A 10,357-nucleotide genomic window follows, 5' to 3' on the forward strand; every position below is an offset into this window, starting at 1 on the left:
GTATTGTTAATTTCTAACATGGAAGGAGACTTTGAAGAAAACATGTTTATAGGATACAAATCAAGTGTTCTGCTTTGACCATGGCATTTTTTAGATGTACTGGAATATACAAGTGGAGAGGTCAAGTAGGCAGTTTGAGATATGAGTCTGAGGTTCAGGGAGAAGTCAACACATGTAAATTCTGAGACTAGATCATATCATTAGGTGAAGTAACAGAGGGAGAAGAAAAAAGTAATCAGGACTTCAGCCTATGAACATTTGAAAGGGAGATAATAGAAGAACTGCAAGGGAAAAAAAAAGTCATGGGGTGCAGTGGCTCATGCCTGTAATCCCAACTACTTGGAAGGCCAAGGCCGTTGGATCACGTGAGGCCAGGATCTTGAGACCAGCTTTGGCAACATAGCAAGACTTTCTCTCCACAAAAATTTTTTAAAAAATAATTAACTGGACATGCATGGTGGCACATGTTTGTAGTCCCAGCTACTCAGGAGGCTACTGAGGTGGGAGGAATGCTTGAGCCTCAGAGTTTGAGGCTGCAGTAAGCAAAAAAAAAAAAAAAAAAAAAAAAAAAAGAAAGAAAGAAAAAAGAAAAAAGCCTAGAGGAGGAAAAGAGTGAGGAGAAAAGTAAGGGGAATATGATATAATAACAGGATTTCATAAAGTAGAGAGTGATCAGAGATGTGTTGAATATATTTGAAAAGTGTAGTAATTGAGTGCATAGACATGGTCCTTAGCCAGACACATGGGTCATGTATTGGGTAATGTGGAGATTATTGGTGACCTTGACAAGAGCAGTTTTAGTGCACAGAGGAGGGAGAGGCCATACTGAGGTGAGTTAATGAGTAAATAGAAAGAAGTTGAGTAGACTTTTTCAAAATGTTTTTCTATGGAGAGAAGAAAAATGGGATGATATTTGTAGAAAAGGAGTTATATTATCATCTCCTCACTTAAAAATAATATCATGCCCAATGAGAAAGATCCAGTAGAGAGAGAGAGATATTGTTTATGTAGGAGAGGGGTGGGGATAAGTGCAGAACAGAAGCCTCTAAGGGATGGTATCCAGAATCTAGGTGGGGCCTTTGGTGGGAGTAAGGAGACTTCCTTCAACTTATCTGGAGGAAAGATGTCATTGCTCACTGCTGTGCTAACCTATAAGGCTCAAAGAATGACAAATAATAAAGCTGTCTTTGCCAAGGGTGGCATGCCTACCTGCAGCACAGCAGTGAGGCTAGCAACAATGTGACCAAGAACTCCAAACAAGCCATTGATTAACTTAGGGACGTTAAAGCCAGGCAACATGTGATCACTGTAGATATTGCTAAACTGTCTTAGGTTGTATGACTTCAAGATCTGAAGATAAATTTTTGAGACAATGGGAGTTGTGGGTTTGGGAAATAGTTTATAATTTTGTTTTTTTTTTCTTTTACTCCAGGAGTCCATTTATTTAAAAATGAACCAGGCACAGCCCTGGACAGAAACTTCCTGATGAGATACATGAAAATTCTGAAATACAAAATATAATGAATTGCAAACATCTTTCTATCCACGAAAGATGGTCATGGTGAGGTGAATGTACTAAAATAGAAATGTGTCTCTAAAAGTATATTCTTTAAAGAGAAGACTGAGCTAGGAATACCAGACCAGGCTAAAACTATGACTGCCTTGAATATAGTAAAATATGCATAAACTGTACCAAGAGATAAGGATAACAGACATTTAAAAATATTCAGAGTTATACATAAGAAAAGAAAATATAATTAGACAATTAACTACTTCATTTTTCTATTCAAAAATTATAGCCAGGCATGGTGGCTCACGCCTGTAATCCCAGCACTTTGGGAGGCCGAGGCGGGTGGATCACGAGGTCAGGAGATCAAGACCATCCTGGCTAACATGGTGAAACCCCATCTCTAAAAATACAAAAAATTAGCCAGGCGTGGTGGCAGGCACCTGTAGGCACCTGTAGTCCCAGCTACTGGGGGATGCTGAGGCAGGAGAATGCACTCCAGACCCGGCGACAGAGCGAGACTCCATCTCAAAAAAAAAAAAAAAAAAAAATTGTTAGTAACTTAGTTGTGTCTTTACTCACATTTTCTGCCTTTCATTTCCAATGGGACAAGTGCCCCTGATCCTACAAGAAGCCCAGACTCCGCTCTGTGCTCTGGATTCATCCTTTTCATCATTCAATTACTAGTCTTTCGGTTACCCTCTCTCCTAATGTACCAAAAAATATGTTCCTTTTCTTCTGGCTAACTCTTACTAGCATTGAACAATAATCTAATGTTTCTAGCACTTTCTGTCTTATAAAGAAACTCTTCTAGCCAGGTGTGGTGGCATATGCCTATAGTTTCAGCTACTTGGGAGGCTGAGATGGGATGATCCCTTGAGCCCAGGAGTTTGAGACTACAGTGAACCATAATCGTGTCACTGCACTCTGGCCTTGGTGACAGGGCAAGATCTCATCTCTAAAAAAAGATATTTTTCTAAACCTATATCCTTCTTAATCTAAAGAACTGATTGATTCTTTTCTCACTAGCAATTTTCTCTTTGACTTAAAAAACCAGGCTTTTCACCCCTCTATTCCTCTGGAACTGCTCCTGTCAAAGTCACTAATAGCCTTTGTGTCACCATAATCTCTACACTCATTCAAATCATACTTGATTTCTCAGTAGCATTTATATAGTTGGCCACTTCTTCTATTAAGTTGAGATATAGGAAATTTATGTTTTTGTAGGTCTAGAATTATTTGGGCAATTTTATTTGGCTCAATCTAATAGTAATTTTTTTTCTTAAATTTCATTACTCTAGTGTTCAGGTTTTTTTGCTACTTCAGTATCGAATGCATGAATCTCATTCCTACCCCATTTATTCAATTTTAACTCTCTGTCATAGGTTCCATTTTCTATTCTAGCTATGATCTCCCTCCAGGTGGTGTCATCTATTCCCATGGTTTAAATATCTTCTTCGTGCAGATGTCTCTTATATTTCAAATCTACTCTCCATGAATATGAGATTCATACTCATATATGCAGCCTACCTAAACATCATCTACTTTTGATGCCCAATAAGCATCTCAAACTTAATGTGGTCAAAAGAGGATTCTTTTTTATCACCTCCATGTGCTTCTTTCCTAGTCTTCTTCATCTTAGTAATGGCACTATGGCATTGCTGGATACTCAAGCACAAAAGCTAGGAGTCATTCTGGATTTCTGCCTTTTCCTGACTTCCCCACATCTAATCTACAAAAGGTCCTCTTCTTGATAGCACGTTCCTCCATTCATTTCCATTTATAGTACTAAGAGCCTAGAGCAGGATTCCTCAACCTTGACACAATTGACATTTTGGGTCAAATCATTTTTGTTGTATAGAGCTGTCCTGTGCAATGTTGGGGGTTTAGCACCATCCCTGTCCTCTCCCTATTAGATGCCAGTAGCACCCCTTTTCCCAATTGTGACAACCAAAAATGTCTCCAGACAATGCCAGATATGCTCTAGGTTAAAACTACCCCAGCTGAGAACCACTTCTCTACAGCAATCTGCCATCCATTACCTCTTGCCTGGATTACTGTAATAGTTAACCATAGGTCTCCCTTCTACTTGTGGCCTCCTACATGCAATTTTCTAAATAGTAATAAGATGATTCTTTTAAAATCATGAATCTGTTTATGTAATTTCCCTGATTAAAATATTTCACTCAGAATAAAACCAAATTCTTTATGTGGCCTTCAAGGCTCTACATGATATAGCCTTTCCTCACATCTCTGATCTCATCTCATAGAATTCAACGTGTTCCAGCCACACCATTCCTCAAACATACGAGGCTTGTTACTTTCTAACAGCCTCTGTACTTGTTTTTCCATGTGTCTGGAATGCTCCTCCTTACCATTCAGATCTCAGCTTAAATGTTTCCTCCTAAAGAAAGTAGATCACAGGCAACCTATATCACTCCAGCAGAGTGCCATATTTTCTTCCTAGCCTTATCACTAACTAGAAATATCTCATTTATTTGTTTACATGTTTATTGTCTACCTACCTCCAGTAGACTGTAAACCCTATAATAGCATGGGCATTATCTTTCTTCTTCACCAAAGAATTCTTAGTATATATAGTTATTGATTTAATAGATGAAAAAGTCAAGTAATTCACTTTAATATTAACATGAGTTTTAATAATATTATTGGTGATAGTCACGGCTGGATGTGCCAACAATCAACTGTAAGACCTTTGGTGATCTTATAGTTTATTTGGTTTAATAAAATGATATAAAAAAATAAATTCCTATTAATAATTTTCTGTTAGGTCATCTTTACTGGATTATATATAAGGTCTTTTCTGGTTCTAAAATATATCTGGTAGCTCTTAAAAATCTCTCGATTATACCACATTCCATCTATGTATAAAACTCCATCTTGATTTTCTTCCTTTCCTTTGCAGAATATTTTCAGAGTTCCCCCATGGAGAAGACTGCAAAAGTTGTTTTGATACTTGACTTTCCTTGCCTGCTTTATCACACTTGAGAAACTGCAAATGGAGTCAAATAATCTCGTTTGGAGTCGGCTGAGTAAATCCAGTAATCCTCTAATAATAGTGACCTCAGGATTAATTTAAAATATAGACAAATAACTCACCTAAAAATATCACCTCTGACTGAATAATATCAATCAGGAGTATTTTACAATATAGATAAATAACTCACCTAAAAATATCACGTTTGACTGTACATACCTTTGATTTTTCAATGCAGTATCCCGAAGATATATTTGGTGTAACTACTTTTCAACAAATATTTATAGTGTCAGGCAGTGTTCTAGGAGTTGTGACACAGTTGAGAACAAAATAAACAAGTCTCTACTTTCATAATGTATACAAACGGTAATAAGTATTAAGAAGGAGAAGAAAAAGGAGGCAGGAAATAGGCATAGAGTGAGATTATAGTGATATTTTATATAAGGCAGTAAGGGTGGACCTTTTTGATTTGAGATACCTATTTGTGCACAGACAAATGAGGGAGCAGAAGCTGTGTGGCTATCTGGGAGAAGAGAGTTTTCAGGCAGAAAGAATGGGAAGTACAAAGGATGAGGAACATTAAGGAGACAGTGGGGCTGGAGTAGAGAGAGTGGTGGCAGAAATTAGGATCAGAGAGATAAGACATTGGATTGTACTTTTTAAGGTAAAAATTTACATTTAACAAAATGCACATATCTTAAAGTACACAAGTAAAATACAGAATATTTCCATCACCCTACAAAATTCTCCTGTGACCCCTTCCAATTAATCTAATTACCCCACAGGTGACCATTGTTCTGTTTTTTTTTTAATCACCAGTGATTCATTTTATCTATTTTGAACTTCATATGAATGGAATCATACAATATGTACTTTTTTTTTTTTTTTTTTTTTTTTTTTTTTGAGACGGAGTCTTGCTTTGTCACCAGGCTGGAGTGCAGTGGTGCAATCTTGGCTCACTGCAACCTCCACCCTCTGGGTTCAAGTGATTCTCCTGCCTCAGCCTACTGAGTAGCTTGGACTACAGGTGCATGCTGCCACGCACAGCTAATTTTTGTATTTTTAGTAGAGATGGGGTTTCACCATGTTGGCAAGGATGGTCTCAATCTCTTGACCTGCTGATCCGCCCACCTCGGCCACCCAAAGTGCTGGGATTACAGGTATGAGCCACCACACCTAGCCAATATGTACTCTTTTGTGTCTAGGTTCAGAATGTTTATTTTCAGAGATTTTGTGATTAAAGAACAGGTGTATATTTTACTATGTAAAATGTTGCCATATCAGTTTTTCCAAAATGGTGTGCCATTTTATGCACCCCTGAAACGTATAAAAGTTCTAGTTTCAGTTGATGTTACTGTCTTTTAGTTTATCTGTTTTAGTGAGTGTGAAATAGTATTTTTTTTTTTTGCAGATTTAATTTGCATTTTCCTGACAGCTAGTGATATTAAACACTTTCTCATGTGCCTGTTGGGCAATATTTATCTGCTTTCGTAAAGTGTCTGTTTGAGACTTTTCCTCTATTTTAATTGAGTTGTCTTGTTATTATTATTGATTAGTAAGAGTCCTTCATCTGTTCTGGTTGTTTTCATGGTGGTATAGTGTCTCTCTTATGGTGGTTTCTCTGGTGAGCATTGTCATGGGATATGAGGATTGTTATGCTTGGTGCTTATTCCCATTCATCTTTTCATGCATCTATCTCAGACCTCGTTGTTCCTGATCTTCCAATCTTTCTTCTTCCAGGTGCCTAAGTAGCTGGCTCAGTCATTTGCCATTGTCCATGAATTTATGTATTTTCTAAGCTTGGCTCAGGTAACTTCTCTTTCCATACAAAGAAGATGACCAGGTCACTGCCCAAAACTTTGCTCACTTGGAAATTTCCTCTCATTCCTGTCTTTCAAGTATCAAGGGATACTGAGCCAATCCATTTATGAACCAAGCTCTGACTTTTTTCTCCCCCATCAACTGGTGATAACAGGTCTTCCACGCGATGTGAGAGAGAGGCACTGATAGAATAGTAGTAGATGACATTGGTGTCTAGGCTATCTGATCATGTAGACTGCATGTTCTGCACAGTCTTGCCTGTGCTTGATCTCACACGTACTAATTCTATCTCCTTATGGATTACTTCTGGGCCTGCTCAACCTTATGCCTTGGTGGGTCTGACAGTATACAGCTCAGGATAGGCAGTGCCATCTGCATGGTCATTTGATGGCCTTTCAAAACAGTGTAAATTTCTGCTGAAGATGGCACAATTTTGTTCCAGAACTGATGGTGTCTGCATTATGATTCCCATATTTGGGCTTTCCATAAATCTAATGGCATCTTCTTGTGTTACTGGTATTTCCAATAGTAAAGGATCTTTCATATTATGCAGCCCAGGAGGCACGGCTGCTTGCATCACTACCTGCATCTACTGCAAAATCCTTTCTACTACTCTCAGCCCCACTAAAATCTTGCAGCATTTCATCTTACAGAGAATGAGGTGTAGCATAGCATTATTCTCAGTTGTGGCATATGGTGCTTCCATCGTTGAAAGAGGTCTCCTAAACATTGTGTTTCCTTATTCATGGTAGAAAGTGCAAGTGTAAAAAGCAATAATTTGTCCTGTACTTTGGAGGGGATGTCTTAGAATGCCTTAGGACATTGGACCCTAAAACATTGCTAATATGGTGGTTCCCTGAAACTATTTAGAGGTTATCACTCCCCTCTGGAACACTTGTGTCTTAACAAGGCCTTCAATGAATAGTCACTTTTTGTTCATCTTGTTCAATCTGCATGATGTTATTGATATAGTGAATGAAGGTGATATTCTGCAGGATGTCCAGCTAACTTATATCTCTTCAGAGTATATTGTAATAGATGGCAGGACAGTTAACATAGCCTTGGGGTAAGGTTGTAAATTTATGGCCCATTTAAGAGCAGCCTTAGAAACACTGTGTTCAGACCATCTCCCAAGAACCTTACCAGGGTGTTAAATCCTCTATCCTAACACGGTGTTTCCTAACTGAGAAACTTTTATGTTCCACATCCTCGATCACACACCCTCCAAATCCAGTGCTGTACATAATCTCTCTGCTCCTGATGGTATATGCTGGTTAGATTCTGTAGCTGCTTTTGGATATATTCCTTCTTTTCAGGCCCAACATATCTGTGGCCAGATTTTACTGTTAATTAAGCCTACTTATAGATATAGGTATCAGGAGGGAAAGAGAGGGAAGAGCCTGGGAAAGCTAATGTCTTGCTAGGGAAAAGGCTTTGCATTGCCTTAAAGAAATGAGGGAATGCTAGTCGTTAAGAAAAGAGTAAGTCATTTCTAAAGACCAGATCAATTAAAAGAATCGAAGGATCATAATTTTCAGTGTCATCAACTTTATCCCATGTGTCATGGTCCCATTTCTCAACCAGAGTCCTGACCTTGGCATAGAAAATATGCATTTTTTAAGAGTTTAACCTTCTTTGGAGCTCTGCTACTCTTCAGTCCTAGTCTTGGTCCTCAGCTTTCTCTCTCTTCTTATTGTAGGAACTGAGAGAGTCGATGCTGCCAAAAAGTTCTTCCAGCCTCCACACTTAGCTTTTAGTTGCCAACTATCTTTTTTTTTTTTGTCTTTTTCTAGAGCATCAATCAAACTTTGAAATTGTCATTCAATTCCTTTATTCTTATAATTAGTATTTCCTCCATATTTTTCAAATTCTTAATTACAGTGAAGGCATTCCTTTCCAGTAGTATATGTTGCCAGTTCATCTCTGCTGGAAGTTTAAAAAAACTGCCAGGGGCTATCTGTGCTCCACAGACATTAGTGGTTAGGCATTCATTACCTGCCCAACAGTGGGTGACCCAGCTCCAAAATCCATCCACTTTGGCCTCCTTTCGTCTTTCCTAGCAACAAATGTCACAGGTTGATTTCTCTGGAAAGCAGACTCTGAGATAAAAATCAGCACACTGAAGACTTAATAGACAGTGCTATTTTGGCTATTATTTCTTCCAATATTCTTTCTGTTCCACTCTTGTCTCATCTCTCCCTCTTGGACTCCAACTACACATTAGATCATTTGATATTGCCCTCCAGGTTACTAAAACTGTCATCATACTTTTTTGAATCTCTTTCTGTTCTTCACATTGGATAATTTCTAGTACCCTGTATGCAATTTCACTAATCATTTCTTCTGGAACCTATAATCTGACGTTTAGATTACCCAGTGAGCATTTTACTCCAGACACTGCACTTTTAGCTTGAAAAGTGACATTTGGCTATGTTTTCGGTCATCTCCATCTCCCTGTTGGTATTCCCTATCTGCTCAGTCTTATGGCTACCCTTTCTTTTAAGACCTTGAATATACTTATCACAACTTCTTTAAAGTTCTTTTCTCTTATTTCTAACATCTAGATTGTCTTGAGGTCTATTTTTATATACTGGAGGATTTTGAACAGAGCAGTGACATGCTCTAAATTTATGTTTTTGAAAAAGTGCCACTCCAATAGCCATGTGGTAAATGGAGTATAAAAGTCTATGTAAATGAGGTAAATGGATAAATAGGGATACAGAAGTCAAATATTGGACACAACTTATGATGAGTTACAGTTAGATGGAAGATGACAGTGGTTTTGTCTTAGGTGGTGGCACTGGTGTGAATGAGAGGAATTCAGTTCTGACCACCAGGTCTTGCTGTTAGACTGGACAAGGAGAGAAAGAGGAGTAAATTAAAGGATAAACCCCTGGTTATTGTACTCAATTACTAAAATGGGGTTGCCATTTGCCTAGATATCAACAGCGGAGAGAAAATATTCAAGGACAGAAGAAAACTAAGAGTTCTGTTAGTACATTTAAATATGAGGTATCTATTAAATAGCCAAGTGGAGATGTCGAATAGGCACTTGTATATGAGTATGGAGTGCAGAGTGAGGGCCTGGATGTTAAAAATTTGGAAGTCAAAGGTATATGGGTGATATTTAAAGCCACAGTCTTAGGAGAATAGATGTGAGGACTGAACTCTGGTATACTTGTATTTATAGAGGTTTGGGGAATAAGGGGAACATAGGAAAAGAGCTTGAAGTGAGGTGGAAGGAGAAATAAGAGAGTGGTATCCAAAAGACAAAGTGAATATGGCTCAAAATAAAGGGAGTAATTGGTTTGTCAAATGTTGCTGTTAACTGGGAAAGGTGAGAAATAAGCCTTTGTTGTATCAATCTGTTGAGATTTTGGGGTTTGTTTTTGTAGCATATTAATGTATTAATCAATACTATGTAATATACCTTCTTGATTTTCTTGGAATTTAGATTCTAAAAGTAAGTAAGCATTTAACATTAACTAGTAAAGCTACTGAGAGTCCTATATGAGAAAATTTTGGGCATTTGGTCCATAATATGATCTTGTCAATTAGAACAGTTATTTTCTACTTGTCATTTGAATATTCATTTATGGGTTCTTACTTTTTCTAGTAACGTTTATAAAAATTATCCTAATTGTATTTCTGAGAATAATAATTTATCACTGAAATGTGCATTCACCTCCCTTTTGCAGCCCAGTGATGCAGAGCTTGATACACAGTTGATATTCAATAAATGGTAAATGTGCCCATTAAATATCTATTTTATTAATGTTATTTAACATGCTATTACCACAGTGATTGCACCATTAAATTAGGTTGTCAAGGACCAATCTCAGATAGCACAATGGATATGAAAGTGCGTTTCCTTACTGAAGGGTCAGAAACCTAATTTAAAAACATGAAAGGGAAATGAAGTATGTTGACTCAGGGCCACGAGGGCCACGGCAGAAGACTGTGTAGATGCCAAGGTCCTCGCTGAGGGTGTCTGAAGTCTAGGCCAGTCTCTAGTCTCCAACCTACTCTGT

General features: G+C 37.9%; 1 protein-coding gene across 1 annotated transcript in view; it reads left to right on the forward strand.

The window, feature by feature from the left end:
• Positions 1-5,234, forward strand: part of SLC27A6 (solute carrier family 27 member 6) — a 122,051-nt gene extending 116,817 nt beyond the window's left edge. Inside the window, exons 15-16 of the mRNA XM_063665203.1 lie at positions 1,433-1,561; positions 4,434-5,234. The gene's annotated coding sequence lies outside the window, so the exon portion shown is untranslated. The remainder of the gene's footprint in view (positions 1-1,432; positions 1,562-4,433) is intronic.
• Positions 5,235-10,357: the final 5,123 nt, after the last annotated feature.

This window comes from Pongo pygmaeus, chromosome 4, assembly GCF_028885625.2.
Source record: "Pongo pygmaeus isolate AG05252 chromosome 4, NHGRI_mPonPyg2-v2.0_pri, whole genome shotgun sequence".
NCBI lineage: Eukaryota > Metazoa > Chordata > Mammalia > Primates > Hominidae > Pongo > Pongo pygmaeus.